General features: G+C 43.8%; 2 protein-coding genes across 2 annotated transcripts in view; one reads left to right on the top strand and one right to left on the bottom strand.

The window, feature by feature from the left end:
- The window catches only part of LOC134336851 (transmembrane protease serine 6-like), a 64,255-nt gene extending 53,995 nt beyond the window's left edge, over positions 1–10,260 (bottom strand). The window contains exon 1 of the mRNA XM_063031429.1: positions 10,235–10,260. The gene's annotated coding sequence lies outside the window, so the exon portion shown is untranslated. The remainder of the gene's footprint in view (positions 1–10,234) is intronic.
- A 155-nt stretch (positions 10,261–10,415) lies between these two features.
- LOC134336850 (NADPH--cytochrome P450 reductase-like) overlaps positions 10,416–24,738 on the top strand; it is a 102,147-nt gene continuing 87,824 nt past the window's right edge. The window contains exon 1 of the mRNA XM_063031428.1: positions 10,416–10,925. The gene's annotated coding sequence lies outside the window, so the exon portion shown is untranslated. The remainder of the gene's footprint in view (positions 10,926–24,738) is intronic.

Here is a 24,738-nt window from a genome sequence, read left to right as displayed (position 1 = left end):
TTTCTTATGCTTACTTACATTTTTTTTTAATTTTATTTTTATTTGGATAAGGAATTCACAATTATCATGTACTTTTTTCACACATATAACCTTTTCCATTTTTTTATATGTATAAAACTACAATTTTTTATACATTCTTAAGTACACATTGAGATACTTACATTTTTATATAATCACATGTAATTGCTGAGTGAGTTTTTCAGTGGTTCCAGTTGCTTCTATATTATTCTGGAAACTTCTTGGTTTCAGTGGCTTGAACCTGGTTATTTCATTGATAAATGTTATCAATGCAGTTTCAGTGGAACTTACTGTTATCAGTGGTCTCATATGAGAAGTACACACCACCTTCGCACTCGAAGTCAGCAAGATTAAAGAACTCATTGTGGACTTCAGAAAGGGTAAGATGAGGGAACACACTCCAGTCCTCAGAGAGGGGTCAGATGTGGAAAGAGTGTGTTATTTCAAGCTCCTGAGTGCCAGTATCTCTGAAGATCTAACCTGGACCCAACATGTTGATGCAGCAGCAAAGGAGGCAAGACAGTGGCTTTATTTCATCAGGTGTTTGAGGAGATTTGGTATGTTACCAAAAACACTTGCAAACTTCTGTAGATGTACCATAGAGAGTATTCTAACTGGCTGCATCACCGTCTGGCATGGGGGGGGGGGGGTGCATGCGGTAGGCTATGGTAGAGGATTGAAATAAGCTGCAGAGAGCTGTAAACTTAGTTGGCTCCATCATGGCCACTGGCCTCCGTAGTATCCAGGAGCGACACCTCAAAAAAATGGCATCCATCATTAATAACCCCCATCACCCAGGACATGCCTTGTTTTCTTTGCTACCATTAGGAAGGAGGTACAGAAGCTGGAAGGTACACACTCAACAGTTCAGTATCAGCTTTCTGAATGGGCATTAAACCTGTGAAACATACTTCACTACTTCTTTATTTTTATTTTTGCACTACCTATTAATTTAACTATTTAATGTATATACATATGGTTGGTTGGCATCCATCTGTATCAAAGGACAATGGGTCATGATGATCATTATTACAGGCCTGGGTGGAAGGTACAGAGATCCTGAGATGCCCATTTGTCAAGATCTCCCTCTCGGCCTCACCCCTGTAGTCCAAAGGAAAGCTTATGAAGCAATATGTTTGGCACCAGCTTAGCTGCAGGAGCTGCTGGAAGGATGTTCAATGGCATCCAGCCGCCTTAGGGGCTCCACTCCAGGTTTGCTGTCTGGGTTTACTCCCGTAGCCTTTGTCTCTCCCGAGGCTGCCCACAAGGCAGTCGGTCTATTTACCCATAGCTGGGGATCTGGTTCATAAGCACCGGGGTGTGTTCACACACCGGTGGCCAGCATGATACGTGCAAAAGGGCCAGACCTCCTCCCCGTCCCCTGTAGTTCAACCTGAGTCCAAAAGGAGCTCAGTTTCTGTGTGTTGCCAGCGAGGAGACATGTCAAGAGGCTTGCTGTTGGAGAGGCTATGTGCTGGCTGGGAGAGACTCTCCTTTTCACAAGACTGCTAGCTAGCGGTGGAAGCTGAAAGTGAGAGGGACAACAACTACCCACTACACTACCATCACCACAACCATTTTAACATAATATATGTATATACAGTGCCTATAATAAGTATTCACCCCCTTTGAAAGTTTTCATGTTTCATTGTTTTACAACACTGAATCACAGTGGATTTTTCTTTTTTGACACTGATCAGCAGAAAAGACTCTTTCACATCAAAGTGAAAACAAATTTCCACAAATTGATCTAAACTTATTACAATTATGAAACACAAAATAATTGATTGCATAATTACTCACCCCCCTTAAGTCAGTATTTAGTAGGTGCACCTTTGACAGCAATTACAGCCTTGAGTCCGTGGGAATAGGTCTCTACCAGCTTTGCATATCTGAACACTGCAATTTTCCCCCATTCTTCCGTACAAAACCGCTCAAGCTCTGTTAGATTGCACGGGGATCGTGAGTGAACAACTCTTTTCAAGTCCAATCACAAATTCTCAATTGGATTGAGGTCTGGACTCTGACTTGGTCACTCCAGGACATTAACTTTGTTGTTTTTAAGCCATTCTTGTATAGCTTTGGCTTTGCGCTTGGGGTCATTGTCTTGCTGGAAAACAAATCTTCTCCCAAGTCGCAATTCTCTTGCTGACTGCATCAGGATTTCCTCCAGGATTTCCCTGTATTTTGCTGTATTCATTTTACCCTCTGCCTTCACACCAAACATAGTGTTTAGTCTGATGGCCAAAAAGCTCAACTTTGGTTTCATCAGACCATAGAACCTTTTTCCAGCCAAGATTTCATGGGTGAGTTTTTTTTCAACAGTGGCGTTCTCTTTGCCTCTCTCTCATAAAGCTGCAACTGGTGAAGTACTGGGCAACAGTTGTTGTTTGCGCAATCTCTCCTGCTGCTGCTTTGCCTCATTTCCGTAGACTCTGTGTCCATTGCCTAAGTAAATACAGATACAAACAATCCATTTAAGATTTCCGGATTTCTTTCTATTCCATGCATCAATGACCACACTTATGTTTATGTGAATCAATTTTATCCCTTACTATCCTTTTGCTCCTAATATATCTGCAGAAGCCCTCGGAATTCTCCTTCACCTTGTCTGTCAGAACAACCTCATGCCTTCTTTTAGCCCTCCTGATTTCCCGCTCGCATTTCTTATACTCCTCTAAAGCCTAAATTGTTCCTTTGCTGCTCATTCCTGCTATGCACCTTCTTCTTCTTGTTAACTAGGGCCTCAATATCCCTCAAAAACCAAGGTTCCTTAAACCTTTTAATCTTGCCTTTTATTCGAACATACAGACTCTGCACTCGAAACTTCACTTTTGAAGGTCTCCCACTTACCAGACATCCCTTTGCCAGAAAACAACATATCCAATCCATGCCTACCAGGTCCTTTCTGATACCTTTCTCCAATTTAGAATCTCAACCTGAGGACTAGTCCTATCCTTCTCCATAATTATCTTGAATCTAGTGGAATTACGATCACTGGATCCAAAGTATTCCCCTACATACATTTCTGTCACCTTGCCTATCTCGTCCACTAATTGGACATCCGATATTGCTCTCTCTCTCTAGTTAAGACCTATATACTGTATATTGATAAAGAAAACTTTCCTGAACGTAACTGAAAAATTCTGTCAGTGTCCAACTGCATCGTTTGACTCTGAAAATTCCACCAGTCATACCTCACTCCCTCTGAACACACTGCCCTCCACTCTCTCCGCACTCATCCCAACCTCACCATCAAATCTGCAAAGGTGGTGCTGTAGTAGTCTGGTGGATGGACCTCTACCTCACTGAGGCCAAACGACAGCTCTCTGACACCTCCTCTTACTTACCCCTGGAACAGGACCCCACCAAAAAACATCAAACCATTGTCTCCCGTACCATCACTGCCCTTATCAACTCCAGAGACCTTCCATCCTCAGCCACAAAACTCATAATTCCCACACACCGCACTGCTCGATTTTACCTCATCTCCAAGATCCATAAGCCTGACTGTCCCGGTAGACCAATAGTTTCTGCCTGCTTCTGCCCCACCGAACTTGTATCTGCCTACTTAGACTCCATTTTGACACCCATACTTCAGTCCCTCCCCACCTACATCCGGGATACATCCCATGCCCTCCACCTCTTCAATAACTTCCAGTTCCCCGGTCCCGACTGCTTCATTTTCACTATGGACGTCCAATCCTTATACACTTCCATTCCCCATCAAGAAGGCCTCAAAGCCCTCCGCTACTTTCTGGACAATAGACCTCACCAGTTCCCCAACACCACCACCCTCCTCCGGTTGGCGGAACTGGTACTCACACTTAATAACTTTTCTTTTGGCTCTTCCCACTTTCTTCAGACCAAGGGTGTAGCTGTGGGCACTCGCATGGGCCCCAACTATGTCTGCCTCTTTGTTGGTTATGTGGAACAGTCTATACTCCAAATGATACTGGTACTGCTCCCCAACTTTTCCTTCGCAACATTGGCAACCACATTGGTGCTGCTTCCTGCACCCATGCTGAGCTCGTCAATTTCATCGACTTTGCTTCTAACTTCCACCCAGCCCTCAAATTCACTTGGTCCATCTCGGACACTTCTCTCCCCTTTCTCGATCTCTCAGTCTCCATCTCTGGAGACAGACTGTCCACTGACATCTTCTACAAGCCCACTGACTCTCATAACTACCTCGATTATACCTCTTCCCACCCTGCCACATGCAAAAATGCTATTCTCTATTTCCAGTTCCTCCGTCTCTGCCGTATCTGCTCCCAGGATGAGGCTTTCTGTTCCAGGACATCTCAAATGTCCTCTTTCTTTAAAGATCATGGTTTCTTTTCTGCCGTCATCAATGATGCCCTCACCCGCATCTCCTCCATTTCCCGCACTTTGCCCCTCACCCCATCCTCCCGTCACCACAACAGGGACAGAGTTCCCCTTGTCCTCACCTATCACCCCACCAGTCTCCAGATCCAGCACATTATCCTCCACAACTTCCACCACCTTCAACAGGACCCCACTACTAAGCATATCGTTCCCTCTCCACCCCTCTCTGCTTTCCACAGGGATCGTTCCCTCCGCAACTCCCTGGTCCACACGTCCCTCCCCACGGATCTCCCACCCGGCACTTATCCCTGTAAGCGTAAGTGCTACACCTGTCCCTACACCTCCTCTCTCACCACCATTCAGGGCCCCAAACAGTCCTTTCAGGTGAGGCGACACTTCACTTGTGAGTCTGTTGGGGTCATCTATTGCATCCGGTGCTCCCGGTGCGGCCTCCTCTACATCGGTGAAACCCGACACAGATTGGGGGACTGCTTCGTCGAGCACCTCCACTCCGTCCGCCACAACAGACAGGATCTCCCGGTAGCCACCCACTTCACTCTGCTTCCCATTCCCATTCGGATATGTCCATACATGGCCTCCTCTACTGCCATGATGAGGCTAAACTCAGGTTGGAGGAGCAACACCTCATATACCGTCCGGGTAGTCTCCAGCCCGTTGGCATGAACATTGAATTCTCCAACTTCCGGTAATCCCCTTCCCCTCCCTTCCCCCATCCCAGTTTCACTCTGCCCCCTCCCCCAGCTGCCTATCACCTCCCTCATGGTTCTGCCTCCTTCTACTACCCATTGTGTTTTCCCCTATTCCTTCTTCATCTTTCCTGCCTATCATCTCCCTGCTTCCCCTCTCCCACCCCTTGATCTTTCCCCTTACTGGTTTTTCACCTGGACCTACCAGCCTTCTCCTTCCCACCCTCCCCTACTTTCCTTATAGGGCCCTGCCCCTTCCCTCTTCAGTTCTGACGAAGGGTCTTGGCCAGAAAAGTTGACTGTTCGTTTCCAAGGGTGCTGTCCAATCTGCTGAGTTCCTCCATTGTGTTGTGCGTGTTGCTTTGACCCCAGCATCTGCAGAGTATTTTGTGTTCAGAAATTGCAGGAGTTTGGCAAAATATTTAAAATGTCCTTAGCCACAGGAGGAAATGTCCTTAGCCAGAGGACAGGAGGATAGCAAATGTTCCACTGTTTAAGAAAAGCACTAAGAATAAATAGAAAAATGATAAACTAGAGAGCCTGATGTCAGTTGTAGTTAAATTATTGGAAGATATTCCAAAGAAAAGAATATATAAGATAGTAACCAAGGACACAACCCACCCAGCCAATACACTTTTCATCCCTGTTCCCTCTGGGAGAAGGCTCAGGAGCTTGAAGACTTGTATGGCCAGATTTGGGAACAGCTTCTTTCCAACTGTGATAAGACTGCTGAATGGATCCTGACCCGGATCTGGGCTGTACCCTCCAAATATCCGGACCTGCCTCTCGGTTTTTTTACACTACCTTATTTTCCATTTTTCTATTTTCTATTTATGATTTATAATTTAAATTTTTAATATTTACTCATTTTTACTATTTTTAATATTTAATATTTGTAATCCAGGGAGTGGGAAGCGCAGAATCAATTATCGCTGTGATGATTGTACATTCTAGTATCAATTGTTTGGCAACAATAAAGTATAAAGTATAGAGTATGCTTTGTGCAGTGCAGGTCACATCTAACAAATCTCACAGAGTTTATCATGGAGGATGATGAGAAAAAGTGGTGGACATTATCTACATGGAATTTAGCAAGGCATTTGACAATCCTGCATGGGACGCTGGTTCAGATGGCTAAGTCACATGGCATTCAGAATGAAATAGTCAAATGGATTCAATATTGACATCCAATAATGATGGATGCATAGAATGCGCTGCCTGGTATGATGGTAGAGGGAAATACATTAGAGGCTTTTAAGTGACATTTGGATAGGCACATGGATATAAGGAAGATGGAGGGATATGGACATGGAGTAGGTAGGAGGGATTAGTGTTTGGGTGTTTTTGATCTGCTTTTTAGCTGGTTCACCACAACACTGTGGGCTGAATGGCCTGTTCCTGTACTGTATTGTTCTATGTATGAATCCAGAGGGTGGTTATCTCTCCAACTTGAGACCTGTGACTAAATGTGTGCTACAGGGATCTGTACTGGGTCCGATGTTATCATCTACATTAGCGACTTAGACAATAATGTGGTAAACTGGACAGCAAGTTTGCAGGTGACACCAAGACTGGGAGTGTAGTAGACAATGAGGAAGGTCATCAAAGCTTACAAAGCGATTTGGATTAAATGGAAAAAGGGCTGAAAATAGGAGATGAAATTCAATGCAGACAAGTGTGAGGTGTTGTACCTTGGCAGGACAAACCAGGGTAATACAGTTAATGGTAGGGCACTGAGTTAAGCAATAGAACAGAGAGCCCTGGAAATGCAGATCCATAATTTGTGGAAAGTGGTGTCATGATGGGGTCATAAAGAAAGCTTTTGGCACATTGGTCTTCAAAAATCATGACTTTGAGTTCAGAAGTTGGGATTTATGTTGAAGTTTTATAAGAGATTTGTGAGGCCAAATTTAGAGTAGTGTGTGCATTTCTGGTTACGTACCTACAAGAAAGGTATCAGTTAGATTGAAAGAGTGCAGAGAAAATGTGGAAGTATATTGCTGGGACTCGAGGAACTGAGTTGTAAGGAAAGGTTAAATAGGTTAGGATAGGATAATTTGGATGTGTACGTGGGTAAGAGAGGTATCGAATGCAAATGGTTCAGTTGCAGGATTTGCAACAAGGCAGAAGACCAGTCTGATACAGACTAGATGGGGCAGAGGGCCTGATCCTGTGGTTTAGAGCTCTATTACTGTAATTTTGTTTCTCACATTTACAGATATCAAATATCAAGCTTCCGAACAAGCTTTATGGGAACATGGAGTGCTGCCAAAAAGTCAAGTAGAGCAATAAGCTGCAAAGTTTTAGAGAGTTAGACATGGGAACAGTCTTAACAGCAAAACCCAGATGAAAATGGAATCCAAGACCACTCACATCAGTACGTGCAGCATCCACATAAGGAATGAGGAAGCTGGGATTAGTTGAGATTTGGCACGTCAACAAAGACTGCAGTCAATTTCAATAGATGCCAAATCAACAGTTCAGCCAGATGCCAAGTGAATCAGCAAGGAGCTTCAAGGTTGGGCAGGAAGTCCTAGCGCGTGATTACCAAGAAGACAAGTGGACACCCGGTGGGAAAGCACAAGATCTGGACCACTGATGTACACAGTGGATGTTGGCGATCATACACGGGGACGTCATGTGGACCAGGTACTGGATGCTCAGCCGAAGAACACACCCGAGTTGGCTGCATCCAACAAGATGGACACATTACACCCACCAGACTTACCTCTCAGTAACGATCATGTCACTAACAACAATGTGATGCCTGAAACAGAGGAAGTGACCATACCTGAAGTCACTCCACCAGTCCAAAGGTGCTATCCTGAAAGAAACCCAGCGTCACCCAAAAGACCGACTCTCTGGTATAGTGAAGTTAGTTATGGACTGTTATTGTGAAAGCATGTTTATTTGAATATGGTTTGTTGAAGGGAAATTGAATGTTTTGTCATATATACAGTTTATTGTTACATTAATCTAAAAGGGGAGGAAGTGTAATGTATGGTTCACATTCTTGTAGAGCAATGACTCCCCTTAACACTGCGTCTGGACTGATAACTTACCCAAGCGCATTGATCTGCTGTCTACGTATTGCATTGATCTCTGTCTCTCTCTCTCCTTGCAATGTGAATACAGTACACCAGTTAAAGCCATCCACGTGTGCTTTTATTTTAATTGATGTGTAGTTATACAGACATAACACTACCTGCCCCTCCACCAGTCTTTGCATCATTGCCTGCAAACTTGGCCACAAAGCCATCAAGTCCATCAACCAAATCGTTGCAATACAACGTGAAAAGAAACAGTCCCAATACTAGCCCCTCTGGAACACCACCAGCAGCTAACCAAAACAGGCTCCCTTTATTTGCTTTGCCTTGTGCTGATCAGCCAATCTTCCACTCACTCGAGTTAAACTATGGGCTCTTAGCTTCTTCAGCAGCTTTCATGTGTGGCACCTTGTGAAAGGCCTTATGAAATCCAAGTACATCACATCTCCTCTGTCTATCCTGGTCCATTTGAGAAGGTTCAAACATCAGAGGTGCAGAAGGACTTGGGAGTCCCTGTGCGTGACTCCCGGAGGGTTGGGTCTGTGGTGGTTGGTTGGGGGGAGGGAGCGGGTGCAATGTTTGCATTTGTTTCAGGGAGAGTAGAATGTAGAGGCAGGGAGGTGGTGTTGAGGCTTTGTGGTTGGGCCACACTTGGAGTATTGGCGACAGTTTTGGATCCAAATCTAGGAGGGAATGTGTCATTGTTGGGGAGTGTCTGGGGAGGTTCGCGGGGTTGATTCCAGAAGTGGGGGGGGTTAACATGTGGGGATTGTTTGGCAGCTTTGGGCCTGTGCTCACTGGAGTTTGGAGGGGTACTCAATTCTAGGAGGGGATGTGTTGTTGCTGGGGAGAGTCCAGGACAGGTTTGCAGCGAAGATTCTGGGAGTGAGGGGGTTAACATGTGGGGAGCGTTTGGCCTGTGCTCACTGGAGTTTGGAGGGGTACTGGAAGATCTCATTGAGGCCTACCAGGTGTTGGGGGCACTGGATGTGGTGGATGTGGAGAGGATGTCTCTTGGGGTGTGGATATCCGGGGTTGGGGGGCAGCATCAGAGTTGAGGGGTGACCTTTTGGAGCGGAGGCAGGGAGGAATGTTTTTGGCCAGGGGGTGGTGAACTTGTGGAATGCTCTGCCACAAACTGCAGTGGGGGCCAGGTCTGTGGGTATACTTAATGCGGAAGCTGATGGTTTCCTGATCGGTTGGGGGATCAGGGGTTGTGGTGAGAAGGCAGCTGTATGGGGTTTAGTGGGATTGGGAATCAGCCCTGATGGAATGGCGCAGCAGACTCAATGGGCCGAACGGCCTAATTCTGTTCCTATGTTTTATGTACCGCGGAGAGCATGGTTGCACTGGTTGCACCACTGTCTGGTACGGACGAGGCCAATGCACGGGATCAGAAAAACCTGAAAACTCAGCCAACTCAATCACGAGCACTATCTTCCCCACCATCAAGGAAATTTTTCAAAAGGCAGCATCCATCATTAAGGACCCCCACTATTCACGACAAACACTCTTCCCATCAAGGAGGTACAGGAGCCTGAATACTCTCACTCAAGCTTTAAGAACAGCTTCTTCCCCTCTGCCATCAGATTTAGAAGCAAAGTCCAGTCCAGGCTCTGGTGATCGGAGGGCTGTCCAAGGGTTGAATGCGCTTGTCTTGTTCTGTTCAGCTTGGTGGGCACGCAACATTAGCACCGGAATGTGAAGCAATACTTGCAGGCTGCTGGCAGCACGTCCTTAGGTTGCGTTGAGGGTTTAACGCAAGTGGCCGCCTTTCACTGTATATTCCGATGTAAATGTGATTAAATAATGAATCTGAATCTAAAAACTGGCGCTGTTTTCCGGAATTTGAACCTACAGTCACCCAGAAGCAGCAGACACACTGATGCTTGCGTGCGACTACACCCAGGGCTAAACTACTCAAACCAGAAACTAAATATTTGAATACCTTAAGTCCTACACGTCTGACATTGTGCCAAGTGCCAGCAGAGTGCAGCACTGGAAGTTGGCATACTCAGCATTAATCAGCGCTTCGCTCTAACGTCGCAGCACCCCAATTCATGTCACTCGCGCTCCATAGCCCGACGTCAGTTTGAAAACAGTTTTCTTCCAAGGCAATAATTATGTTTTTACCCTGTTTCTGAGGCGCTTCCAATCGGCCGCCCATCTGCTCGGTCCGCCACCAGGGGGCGGGGCCAGGACCGTGATTGGAATGTACCACAATGTTGCAGAGGGAAGATCCCCGTTTAAGAATAATAATTATTTAGGCAATCGCACAGAATTATGTGCATAGTCCTTAGGTTTCCGAAGCAAAGGAACTAATTCAACGTGTTTGTACTTTAAGGAATGAATGCCTTGTTCAGGAAGGGGGTGGATGTGTGTGTGTGTCTCTCTGCTCCCCTGGCGGCTGCCGAGGTGTTGACGGTGGGCCGGAGCGACGAGAAATCGCTCACTCGTCCTGTTGCCGGTCGAGGTCGAACGGACACCGGGCCGTGAGCGCCGAGACACCCGTCCGACACCGGGCCGTGAGCGCCGAGACACCCGTCCGACACCGGGCCGTGAGCGCCGAGACACCCGTCCGACACCGGGCCGTGAGCGCCGAGACACCCGGCCGACACCGGGCCGTGAGCGCCGAGACACCCGGCCGACACCGGGCCGTGAGCGCCGAGACACCCGTCCGACACCGGGCCGTGAGCGCCGAGACACCCAGCCGGCACCGGGCCGTGAGCGCCGAGACACCCGGCCGGCACCGGGCCGTGAGCGCCGAGACACCCGGCCGAGGTCGAGCCGACACCCGGCCGTGGCCGCCGAACTGACACGGACCGTAAGTGCAGAGACACCTGTCTGGGGGGAGCGAATGAGGGGAAGGGAGTGAGTGAGGGGAAAGGGGAAGGGAGTGAGTGAGGGGAAAGGGGAAGGGAGTGAGTGAGGGGAAAGGTGGGGGGGAGAAGTTTGGGGAGGGAGGGGTGGGTGGGAAGGGGACGGTGAGGAAGGCGGTAGTGAGGAAGTGGAAGGGGGTGGGATTGAGGGAGTGAGGAATGGGGGAGGCAGTGAGGAAGGGGAAAGAGGGAGGGAGTGGAATGTTCCTGGAAATGTAACCCCTTGTAATGCAGGATTCTACTATATTCAAAATGGAGTGTCAAGTGTTTATTCAGTATTATACCGGTATAAGCCAATCAGTTTGCCATGCTAGATCTACTTTTCAATAAGATTACTGAAATGTAGATTGACTCTATTCTGTCATAATTTTGTTCTCCTTAACTGCAAATAAGTATTTGATTTTGGTGTTTTATCAATTGTTTTAGTTTGGTGTTTGAAATTTCAGCCCATCTTTACCTAAGAAATTCTGCTGGGTACTGCCACAACTCTGATTGTTGTTCTCTCTCACTCCGTCAGATTTTTGAAAATAAGTTTCCCGTTTACCCTACCGTCATTTACAAATAATACAAACATCTATGTCAGGATGATTTTCGTTGACTATAGCTCAATATTTAGCACCACCATTCCCACAGTCCTGATAGATAAGCTACAGAACTTGGGCCTCTGCAGTCGGATCCTCAACTTCCTAACCGGAAGACCCCAATCTGTGTGATTGGTCATATTAGTGGTGTACCTCAGGGGTGTGTGCTTAGCCCACTGCTCTACTCCCTCTATACCCATGACTGTGTGGCTGGGCATGGCTCAAGCACCATCTATAAATTTGCTGATGAAATAACCGTTGTAGGTAGAATCTCAGATGGAGATGAGAAGGTGAACAGGAGTGAGATATACCAGCTAGTTGAGTAGTGTCACAGTAACTACCTTACACTCAACATCAGTAAGATGAAAGAGTTAATTATGGATTTCAGGAAAGGTGAGACAAGGGAACACGAACCAATCATCATAGAGGAATTAGAAGTGGAGAGATTTCAAGTTCTTGGGTGTCAAGATCTTTGAGGATCTATCTGGACCCAGAATATCCATGCAGCTGTAAAGAAGGCAAGGCAGTGGCTATATTTCGTTGGGAGTTTGAAGAGATTTGGTTTGTTAACTAAAACACTCAAACTTCTATAGATGGATTGTGGAGAACATTCTGATAGGCTGCATCACTATCTGATATGAAGGGGCCACTGCACAAGACTGTTTACTTGTTGGTCAAAAGCCACTTCTGCTGTACCAGTTGTCAATTAGCCTGCTTGAAGGCTGCAGCAGCTCTTTCCTATTGCTTGCCTTGTGTGCTACGGCACCAGTGTCCAGTTTTAGACATCTCGGCGGTATAAGAATAGATTGTGCAAGAAACTGGCTAGCTTTCCTTTGTCTCCAGTAGCTCATCTTCACACTGAGGCCGCCGTATTGCTGAAGAACCATTGGGAAAGTGTACTGCAGGTATAGAAGGGCCATACACATACTTGAAAGCGTAATTTTGTAGTTGTGTAACTTGGGGAGACTTGGTAAAGTACCTGTTGAGTTTGAAGTGTTGCTGAGTATTTAGTGTTGTAGTTTCTGTAACTTAAGGTGACAACATATTTGAATGTTTTACTGTTTGTAAATGGTTAATGTGCTTATTCATTTTAAGTGTCCCTGTCTCAACAAACCTGTTAACCACCTTCTTTGCAACACCCAGCTGTATTGTTAGAACTGAGACCTGTCCATTCTTTACCCACTATTTTGAGGTAGCCAAAATGTTAAGTGGCTTTATTTTTCTCTCTATGTACTGTTTGACTGGCTGGGTTGTTCTGGTAGTTGAAAATACGAGGGCCTGCAGCTGCTGAAATCTCAACAGCAAACAATCTGCTGGAGAACTCAGTGGACAAGCAACATCTGGGGGAGGAAATGAATTGTTGATGTTTCAGGTCAAAATCTTACATTAAGACTGAGAGTGGAGCGGTGAGATGAAATATTTCTGTTCACTGTCCTGTTCCACTTAATATTGACCATCTCACCTCTCTACTCTCAGCCCTGATGTAGGGTTTCAACCCATAGCATCAATAATCCTTTGTCTTGCAGGGTTGATGCTTGACTCTTGAGTTTCTCGAGCAGACTGTTTGTACTTAAATTTTTTAGTATTGTAAATATTTGAAACTGAAATGTGAAAGAACTTGAAAACTGAAAAACAATCAACATACATCTATCTTTTTTAAGCAATGGGTTTGTAATTTTTCCTGTGGGTATGGAAATGGATTACATCATATACAAATGGTTCCAGGAAATAAATACACAGTTCTGGACCTTGCAGCTTAGCTGAGGTTGCCAAGACTATTATCTTTTCATCACAGTACATAGATTCAGAGAATTATAGTCAAGAGACATTAGCTATACAGATGTGACACGAGATTCTGCAGGTGCTGGAAATTCAAAGCAATAGGCACAAAATGTTGGAGGAACTCAGCAGGTCAGGCAGCATCTATGGAAATAAAGAAACAGTCCATATTTCAGGCTGTGACCCTTCATCAGGACTGGAAAGGAAGAGGAAGAAGCTATGTTACATACCTCATGGATATCTTGTTACTGTCTTGTAAGGATGATGTAATGGTCTTTTGGAGGTCACCTGATGTAATTTTCCCACCGATGTGAAGTCACCCGATGACCTGTTCTCATCAGGTATATAAGTGTAGACCCCTGGTGACGCAGTTAGTTTTCCAGTTAGAACGTTAGCCAGATACTCAGCTCTGCTGCATATTTGCCTTATGACACAGTTTTGATTTAAAACAGAGTTTTACATTCTATTGTAAGGTACAAAAGCGTTGGGTCAGCAGTTTAACCAATAGCTGCCAGATTTGTTGATGTCTCTTTTCAGTAGTATTGGAGAGTGAAGACGGGACCCTGAAGGAGTTGTTCCAATGGTTGAAAGGATCGACCATTATTAAATTCGTTCAAGGAAGAGTGAGCTGCATGAGATAGCCTCTGCTAAAAGTAGCAGAAAGGTTGTACAGTATCTAGTATCCAGAGGGAAAGGTCAGTGCCTTTAAACCGTTTTATTTCCGTCGTCGTGAATCCTGCGGAAAAGGCAGGATCCGGCTGGGATTGGGAGTGACGTCATGTCTTTGAGGAATTCTTTACTTCAGGAAAGTCTCCTAATTGACTGTATAAATCTCTTGGACTTTCGAATTTACCATTCTAAGAACTGTGTTTGAATTTAACACTTTAAGAGCTATTTTCGCATTTATGGCTTTAAGAACTAGTACTGAGTGGCGGTTTGTTAAATGGCCGCATAGCAGTTTACTTCCGGTTAAGATTTCCGTTTGTTTATTTTTTTTAATATTGAGCAGAGTTTAATAAATGTTTGATTGTTTTTATAAAACCTGACTCAATTCTATATTCATTGTTGCCGGTCACGTGACAGCTAGAATAAGAAGGGGAGAGGGGATGGAGGATGTTAGGTGATGGGTGGAAAAACTGAAGAACTGGAGAAGAAGGAATCGGATAGAAGAGGAGAGTGGACCATGGGAGAAAGATGTAGGAGGAGCACCAGGGGGAGGTGATGGGCAGATGAGGAGAAGAGGAGAGGTAAGAAGAGGAGCCAGAGTGTGCAACTGAAGAAGAGGGAAAGGGGAGGAATTTCCAGAGGTTAGAGAAATCAGTGTTAATGCCATCAGGTTGGAGGCTACTCAGGTGGAATATGAAGCATTGCTCCTCCACCCTAACAGTGTCCTCATCATGGCAAAAGAGGAGCCAATATTTCAGAATAGGATTTGGAATTAAAATGGTTGCCACTGAGCAATCCAGGTTTTTGCAAGTGGAGCGAATGTGCTTAACAAAGTGACTTCCCCATCTCATAGTCATAGTCATACTTTATTGATCTTGGGGGAAATTGGTTTTCGTTACAGTTGCACCATAAATAATTAAATAGTAATAAAACCATAAATGACTAAATAGTAATATGTAAATTATGCCAGGAAATAAGTCCAGGACCAGCCTATTGGCTCAGAATGTCTGACCCTCCAAGGGAGGAGTTGTAAAGTTTGATGGCCACAGGCAGGAATGACTTCCTATGACGCTCTGTGTTGCATCTCGGTGGAATGAGTCTCTGGCTGAAGGTACTCCTGTGCCCAACCAGTACATTATGTAGTGGATGGGAAACATTGTCCAAGATGGCATGCAACTTGGACAGCATCCTCTTTTCAGACACCACCGTGAGAGAGTCCAGTTCCATCCCCACAACATCACTGGCCTTATGAATGAGTTTGTTGATTCTGTTGGTATCTGCTACCCTCAGCCTGCTGCCCCAGCACACCACAGCAAACATGATCTCACTGGCCACCGCAGACTCGTAGAACATCCTCAGCATCATCCGGCAGATGTTGAAGGACCTTAGTCTCCTCAGGAAATAGAGATGGCTCTGACCCTTCTTGTAGACAGCCTCAGAGTTCTTTGACCAGTCCAGTTTATTGTCAATTCGTATCCCCAGGTATTTGTAATCCTCCACCATGTCCACACTGACCCCCTGGATGGAAACAGGGGTCACCGGTACCTTAGCTCTCCTCAGGTCTACCACCAGCTCCTTAGTCTTTTTCATATTAAGCTGCAGATAATTCTTCTCACACCATGTGACAAAGTTTCCTACTGTAGCCCTGTACTCAGCCTCATCTCCCTTGCTGATGCATCCAACTATGGCAGAGTCATCAGAAAACTTCTGAAGATGACAAGACTCCGTGCAGTAGTTGAAGTCCAAGGTGTAAATGGTGAAGAGAAAGGGAGACAAGACAGTCCCCTGTGGAGCCTAATTCGAGTTTCACCAATATAGAGAAGGCCACATCTGGATGACCCCAAATGATTCGCTGGTGAAGTGTTACCTCACCTGGAAGGACTGTTTGGGGCCCTGAATGGATGTGAGGGATGAGATGAATGGGCAGGTGTAGCAATTTTGCCACTTACAAGAATAAATGCCGGGGGGAGATTAATGGGGATGAATGAATGAACGGACAAGGGAATCATGGAAGGAGTGATCCCTGCAGAAAGCGGAGAGCGGAGGAAGGTAAAGATGTGTTTGGAAGTAGGATCCCATTGAAGAAGGTGGCAGTTGTGGAGAATAATGTGTTGGATGTGAAGACTCATTGGGCGCTAGGTGAGGCCAAGAGGATCTCTATCCTTATTAAGATGGTGGGAAGATTGGATGAGGACAGATATTCAGGCAAATGGAGCATCAATTGTTGAGGAAGGGAAACCCTATTCTTTGAAGAAGAATGACATCCCTGATGTCCTGGAAAGGCAAGTGTCATCTTGGAAACAGATGTGGAGACAAAGGAACTGAGAAAGGGAAATGGCGTTTTTACAGGAGACAGGTTGAGAAGTCCAAAAAAATTCAAAGTTCAAGTAAATTTATTATTAAAGTAAATATATCATTATATACAACTTGCAGCTTCTTGTAGGCATACTTAATAACTCTTTAATAGAATAATAACTATAATAAAATTGATGAAAGAAACCCATCAACTTGGGCGTTCAACCAGTCTGCAGGAAAGTCACTAACTTGGCAAATACAAGAAGAAAGAAATAATAGTAATAAATAGGTAAGCAATAAATATCAAGAACAGGTGATGAGGAGTCCTTGAAAGGGAGTCCATAAGTTATAGGAATATTTTAATTATGAAGTGGAGTGAAGTTATCCCCCTTGATTCAAGAGCCTGATGGTTGAGGATATAGGCAAGATAGCCATGGGAGTCGTTTGGTTTATAAAAGGTATCAGCAGACAGCTTGTCTCCAGAGATGGAGATACAGATTGAGAAAGGGGAGAGAGGTATCAGAAATGGACCAAGTGAATTTAAGGGCAGGGATGAAGCTGGAGGCAAAGTTGTTTAGATTGATGAGCTCAGCATGGATGGATGAAACAGCACCAATGCAGTCGTCAATGTAGTTGAGGAGCATTGCCAGGGAAGGTTTGCAACATTGAGTGTTCCACGTAGCCAACAAAAAGGCAGGCATACAGTGGCATGCAAAAGTTTGGGCAGCCCGGTCAAAATTTCTGTTACTGTGAATAGCTAAGTGAGTAAAAAATGAACTGATTTCCGAAAGGCATAAAGTTAAAGATGACACATTTCTTGAATATTTTAAGCAAGAAAACTTCTTTATTTCCATCAAAATAACAAAAAAGAAAAAGGGCCGGAAGCAAAAGTTTGGGCACCCTGCATGGTCAGTATTCTGTAACACCCCCTTTGGCAAGTATCACAGCTTGTAGACGCTTTCTGTAGCCAGCTAAGAGTCTTTCAATTCTTGTTTGGGAGATTTTTGCCCATTCTTCCTTGCAAAAGGCTTCTAGTTCTGTGAGATTCTTGGGCCCTCTTGCATGCACTGCTCTTTTAAGGTCTATCCACAGATTCTCGATGATGTTTAGGTCGGAGGACTGTGAGGGCCATGGCAAAACCTTCAGCTTGCGCCTCTTGAGGTACATTGTAGATTTTGAGGTGAGTTTAGGATCATTATCCTATTGTAGAAGCCATCCTCATTTCATCTTTGGCTTTTTTACAGACAGTGTGATGTTTGCTTCCAGAATTTGCTGGTATTTAACTGAATTAATTCTTCCCTCCACCAGTAAATGTTTCCCGTGCCACTGGCTGCAACACAAGCCCAAAGCATGATCGATCCACCCCCGTGCTTAACAGTTGGAGAGGTGTTCTTTTCATGAAATTCTGCACCCTTTTTTCTCCAAACATACCTTTGCTCATTGCAGTCAAAAAGTTTTATTCAAAAGTTTCAAACGAACATCGAAACAAGCCTGATGCATTTCGGAAACAAGTCCTGTGGACTGATGAAGTTAAAATTGAACTTAAAATATTAAAGAAATGTGTCATCTTGAACTGATTTCCAAAAGGCATAAAGTTAATCTCTTACTCGCTTAGCTATTCACAGCAACAGAAATTTTGACCGGGGTGCCCAAACTTTTGCATGCCACTGTGTAGTAGCTGGGGCCTTTGTGGGTGCCTGTGGCTACATCTTGAATTTGGGGAAAGTGGAAGGATCCAAAAGAGAAATTGTTGCAATATATTTCCTATGGTAGTGGCATGGGTGAATTAAAAAAACACATTACTAACCAATTCAAAAAATCTGTTCACAGTACTGCTGACCATTGAGATTGTGAAGAAAATGGTTGATGCTCTGCAGTACATTCCACAGAATTTATATAGTCAAGTTTTACTGAACCTTGTCGCTAGCCTGTAATCATTACTATATCTTGCTTGCCTGAATTTCCAAATCTTTGTTATTAAGTTGAATATGATGTATAGGGGGGATTTTAAAACTGGTAGGAGCAGAGGTATGAAAGTAGGATTTGAAACAAGCAGCTTTTTATCAGGAAGGTGTAAGAATATGTTGCTTCTGATATACGTCGCATGCAGGAAAGTAAGATTAGATGTGGTGGTTCAAAGTTGATGTAATACTAGCACAAATGTGGACCAGGTAGTCCATTTCTGTTTATGACAAAGGCCATTTGGCCTGATTGGTCCATGCTTGCATGTGGCAGCCCTCTGTATTAAATGATTCATATACTGATGTGGACCCTTCTTAAATGCTGTCATTGACTCAGGTTCAATCACTCTCTCAAACAGTGCTTTCCAAGTACCTACTGTTCTCTAGGTGAAAGTTCTCTAGCTACACTTTCTGAGGAGATTGAAGTGTGCAAGGCTTCCCCTGTCCATTCTAACAACTTGCTGCAAGAGCACCATCAAAAGTGGCCTGTCTGGCTGCATCATTGTGTAGTTTCGAAACTGCAAGGCATCATACTGCTAGACCCTTCAGAGGATGGTAAAAACTGCCAGATCACTGGGGTCTCCTTCCAACTTATTTGTGACATTTACAGAGAGTGTAGTATATGCAGGGCCCAAAAGCATTGTTGAGGATCCCTACTGTTGTGCATTTAATATTTCAGTAATATTTGAGTAATCTTGTAAATATATTCTGTGACTAAGCATCCTTTGTTTATATAATTCATTTTGGTTATACGCAAAAGTACTTGAATTCCATACATCATGACACTACCGAGTGATATGTGTGTGCCTTGCTTAAAGTAACCACAAAGTTAGACTCACATTTTGGGCTCCCATGTCTTTGAATTAGTTAAGTGTTTTGACATTGCAAAACATAACAGTGGTGACGAGACATTTTTAAAACAAACCTGATATGAATACTGACCTGTGGAAGCACAGTAAGGAATGGCGAGTATAAAAAACAGTGCAGCATGTTCAGAGACAGTGGAGTTTTTTTTTAAAAAAGCAACACGTCATGTGTTCTTCAGAAGGAAAGACTCGACTGAGTTTTTTTTTCCAAAAGTCTGAAAATAGTAAGTACCAGGTGATAAATCAGGCAATTACTTGCAAAATGTAGCTTGGTTTTAAGCTGGAAGAGTGTTCGAGGAGCTTCAGGAAAGTTGTAAGCTTTTGAGTTCGAAGAACCAGAATCTATTCTGCATGTATTAAGGTTTCTACAAGTGTGAGGGGAGGGAAAATGCTGCTTGTAAAAGCAGATGCAAAGAATAAAGCTTAGCTGGATGAATGGAAGGTCGAAAAAGAATCAATGGCGATACGAAAACAGAGACTTCATCAGATGATGTTGTGGATGAGGAAATCAAGAGGACAAACCAAAAGGGAGCAATAGAAGGATTAATAAGCGAATACTCCAGTGAACTAAATGAACCTTCCCAAGATCAAGAAGGTGTGTGGCTACTGCTGTCAGAACCACTTCCTGCAGTTTGGGTCAACTCCTGCAACCACAACGGAGGGACACCCAGGACCTGACATTGTTTTTTTAGCCACAAGACTCACCTGCCAAACAGAAGGAATCCCCTTGTCAGGAAAGACTTTATCACACACAAGAGTAAGAAGCCTCAACAGCGATTAAATCTTTAGGCCCTTAATGGGACAATATAAAAATGGCTATACTGTGGATGTCTATATAGTAGTTGTATTACATGTTATACTTTGTATATAGTTGAGATGCATTCTCTATTGAGTTGGAATTTATAGCTAAGCAGAGAGGAGTGTTGTATATTTAATATTTTAATTTTTGAGTAATCTTGTGTATATATTGTATGATTAAGCATTCTTTGTTTATTTAATTCATTATGGTTATATGTAATAATACATGAATTGCAAACGTCGTGACACAATCATATGATATGTGCGGGCCTTGTGTAAAGTAAAAATGAAGTTCGACTCTCATTTCAGATTCCTGTATCTTTGAGTTAGTTTAATGTTTTGAAGTTACAAAACATACCTCTGATCATTCATCCCACAAACTCTTTGACCCACTACTGTCAGGAAGAAAGTACAAGAGTATCAGGACTAGGACTGGGTAACATCTTTCTCTCCCAGGCTTTGAAACTAATGAATATCATGCCACCAAGGCTGCATCACTAGTGAGCTGTTTACTGTACATCTATGCTGCACATTTCACGTGCATTTTAAATTATGGTTTATTGACTTATTTGTGGTAATATTTAGTTTTATGTTTTGTGTGATGTATGTATTGTAGGTGCACCATGATCCGGAGGAATGTTGTTTTGTTTGATTGTATGTATGTACAGTCAGATGACAATAAACTTGAAAATCAGACTCGTAACTGAGCCGCTCCTTTCTAGACAATTCCGAGAGGGTGCCTTCTTCAACCCTCTGCTCTATTGCATTCTTCCCATATCTTTGTGACAGAACTGCTGGTAGTGCTCCAGCTGAGGTTTGACCAGGGTTTTATAAAATTAAAGCATAACCTTGCTACTATAGTCAATGCCTTGACCAATGAAAGCCAGTAACCCTGAAGCTTGCCTAGCTACATTCACTGAAGTTGGGAGGTTCTGTTGCATATTTTCTACACCATGAAATAGCAAATGTGCACTGGGAAGGTAATGTAAATAACACAGAAGCTGAGGGGGTTCATTTCTAATTATATAGTTTGATAAATTGAAATAAAAATAAGATATTGCTCTGAGATTTGTTTGCAGTGGAATTTTGTTCACCCAGCTTGAACAAGAATCCAGTGTGACCATTTTCTAATGGCATGTTGAACTCACATCGATGGAAAGATGTTGTACCCTTTGCCAATATCTCACTACTTTTAATGATTTAATTTTTTTTTAATGTAAACCTGTTCTCTCTCAATGGATGTAGCCTACTACTTCCAGCATTCTCTTATTATTTCAGGTTTGCCACATCCACAGTATTAACTTCTGCATTTCATTCTAATAATGCTTTATTGATTCTGACATCTATTAGTGTTGCATTTTGTGAAACACTTTCATTTTTGGTCTCTCTTGACAGAGCTTTGGCATTCATAACTTGGCAGTTGTTTCAGACTCTGCATCTGGATTACTCTAATTCGGGTCCTGGGATCACCTCTAATTTATTAGGTGTTTCCTTATTGTTTTTCTGACTTTATATCTTTTTATTAAGGGACTTGCTAAACCTAGTTCTTAAGGTTTTTGTTGAAAATTTGATGAATTGGTTCCTAATATTGTCCTTATTTTTATGGGAAAAAAAAAGTGCTCTGGGAATTTTTGTTTCTTCAAAGGCACTATTTTGATACAAGTTGTATGTAACGTCATGAAATTAATATTGCTATTAATCCCTGGGACTGTTCTAGGAAGAAGTCTGAAAGGGGTTTTTCTGTTGGAAAGTGTGCTTTTGTGGATGTCAGTTAAGGATGGGATGAATTTGGATGGTCAGCAAAGTTGATCACGTTGTCAGCGTTTGGATGAAGTTCATGCATAAAGTACAATTCTCTTTCCATATGAATGAGCAGTGGGCTCGCGAATGGTTTGCACAGAATGAATTATTGGGTACAAGTGAAATGCAGCAGTGTTACATTTTCAAGCTCAATCACTAGGGTATCAGCTTGCTTTTGTTTAGTGCCTTTTAATGTGAAACTTCCAAAGACAAAGACAAGGTTTTTGCCAAACAAAATATGACCTGAGTCACAGTTGAAAATATAAATCATTTAATCTAAAACTTCTTCAAAAAGGAAGATAGCAAAGAAACTCACGTAATATGTGCCACTTCAGGGTTCACCTTGAAAGTTGCACTTTGCTTTATTGGTTCCCGACCCTCCAAGCAGACCATTGCCTTTAGTCAGAGCTGGGGAGCAGCCAATGCCTGCCAAAAGAACATCTGCAGGCATTCTGACCTCTGCAAGGGACTGGCAGCTGTTGGTGGACCTCGAAGGGCAGCTGAAGTTCCCCAACCATATCGCAGCCACCACCCTGCGACCAGACATTGTCCTAGTGTCTGAGTCGACTAAGCAAGTGGTGCTGCTGGAGCTGACAGTCCCATGGGAAGATAGCTTAGAAGAAGCCTTTGAAAGGAAGCTCTCTAAGTATGCAGGACTGGTCAGCAACTGTCAGCAGGCTGGATGGAGAGCGAGGTGTCTCCCAGTGGAGGTTGGTTGTAGGGGATTTGTAGCCCATTCTTTAGTTAGAGCCTTCAGCATTTTGGGCATCGAGGGAGAGAGGAAGAGGAGAGCTATCCGCAGTACCACCAATGTGGCAGAGAGGGCCTCAAGATGGCTGTGGCTCAAAAGAGGGGAGCCATGGAGTCATAAGTAGCTAGCCATCTAGACACAAGCTGGGGTCTGATCAGCCCCGGCTGGGTCACCTGGAGGAGGTTGTATGATGTTGAAAGACCCGAAACACCCGATGATTCCAGGAACATTACTGAAGATGTGTCCAGAAGCATCAATAGATATATGTACACAGGCTCACTTCCTATGTAGCTTGAAGCTAAAGGTGAATTTCCAGTGGTAGGTTGAGTGTGTGATCTGCTATATGAATCTGAAATGTAGATGATAATGCAAACTACCCTTTGAGTGCAGCATGTCCTATTCTGTTTTCAGATGTGATCCTGCATTAAAAAAAACATAGAAAAACTACAGCCCAGAAACAGGCCTTTTGGCCCTTCCTGGCTGTGCCGAACCATTTTCTGCCTAGTCCCACTGACCTGCACACGGACCATATTCCTCCATACACCTCCCATCCATGTATCTGTCCAATTTATTCTTAAATGTTAAAAAAGAACCCGCATTTACCACCTTGTCTGGCAGCTCATTCCATACTCCCACCACTCTCTGTGTGAAGAAGCCCCCTCTAATGTTCCCTTTAAACTTTTCCCCCCTCACCTTTAACCCATGTCCTCTGGTTTTTTTCTCCCCTTGCCTCAGTGGAAAAAGCCTGCTTGCATTCACTCTATCTATACCCATCATAATTTTATATACCACTATCAAATCTCCCCTCATTCTTCTACGCTCCAGGGAATAAAGTCCTAACCTATTCAACCTTTCTCTGTAACTGAGTTTCTCAAGTCCCAACAACATCCTTGTAAACCTTCTCTGCACTCTTTCAACCTTATTTATAACCTTCCTGTAATTTGGTGACCAAAACTGAGCACAATACTCCAGATTCGGCCTCACCAATGCCTTATACAACCTCATCATAACATTCCAGCTCTTATACTCAATACTTTGATTAATAAAGGCCAGTGTACCAAAAGCTCTCTTTACGACCCTATCTACCTGTGACGCCACTTTTAGGGAATTTTGTATCTGTATTCCCAGATCCCTCTGTTCTACTGCACTCCTTAGTGCCTTACCATTAACCCTGTATGTTCTACCTTGGTTTGTCCTTCCAACATGCAATACCTCACATTTGTCTGTATTAAACTCCATCTGCCATTTTTCAGCCCATTTTTCCAGCTGGTCCAAGTCCCTCTGCAGGCTCTGAAAACCTTCCTCACTGTCTACTACACCTCCAATCTTTGTATCATCAGCAAATTTGCTGATCCAACTTACCACATTATCATCCAGATCATTGATATAGATGACAAATAACAATGGACCCAGCACTGATCCCTGTGGCACACCACTAGTCACAGGCCTCCACTCGGAGAAGCAATTCTCTACTACCACTCTTTGGCTTCTTCCATTGAGCCAATGTCTAATCCAATTTACCACCTCTCCATGTATACCTAGCGACTGAATTTTCCTAACTAACCTCCCATGTGGGACCTTGTCAAAGGCCTTACTGAAGTCCATGTAGACAATATCCACTGCCTTCCCTTCATCCACTTTCCTGGTAACCTCCTCGAAAAACTCCAATAGATTGGTCAAACATGACCTACCACGCACAAAGCCATGTTGACTCTCCCTTATAAGTCCCTGTCTATCCAAATGCTTGTAGATTCTGTCTCTTAGTACTCCATCCAATAACTTACCTACTACCGACGTTGAACTTACCGGCCTATAATTTCCCGGATTACTTTTCGATCCTTTTTTAAACAACAGAACAACATGAGCCACTCTCCAATCCTCCGGCACCTCACCTGTAGACAGCGACATTTTAAATATTTCTGCCAGGGCCCCTGCAATTTCAACACTAGTCTCCTTCAAGGTCCGAGGGAACACCCTGTCAGGTCCCGGGGATTTATCCACTTTAATTTTCCTCAAGACAGCAAGCACCTCCTCCTTTTCAATCTGTACAGTTTCCATGATCTCACTACTTGATTCCCTCAATTCCATAGACTTCATGCCAGCTTCCTTAGTAAATACAGCCACAAAAAACCTATTTAAGATCTCCCCCATTTCTTTTGGTTCCGCACATAGCCGACCACTCTGATCTTCAAGAGGACCAATTTTATCCCTTACAATCCTTTTGCTCTTAATATACCTGTATTGAATGTGCATAATTAAGG

Source organism: Mobula hypostoma, chromosome 23, assembly GCF_963921235.1.
Source record: "Mobula hypostoma chromosome 23, sMobHyp1.1, whole genome shotgun sequence".
Classification (NCBI taxonomy): Eukaryota; Metazoa; Chordata; class Chondrichthyes; order Myliobatiformes; family Myliobatidae; genus Mobula; species Mobula hypostoma.
Note: the sequence above shows the minus strand (reverse complement) of the source record. Positions and strands in the feature narration are given on the sequence as shown.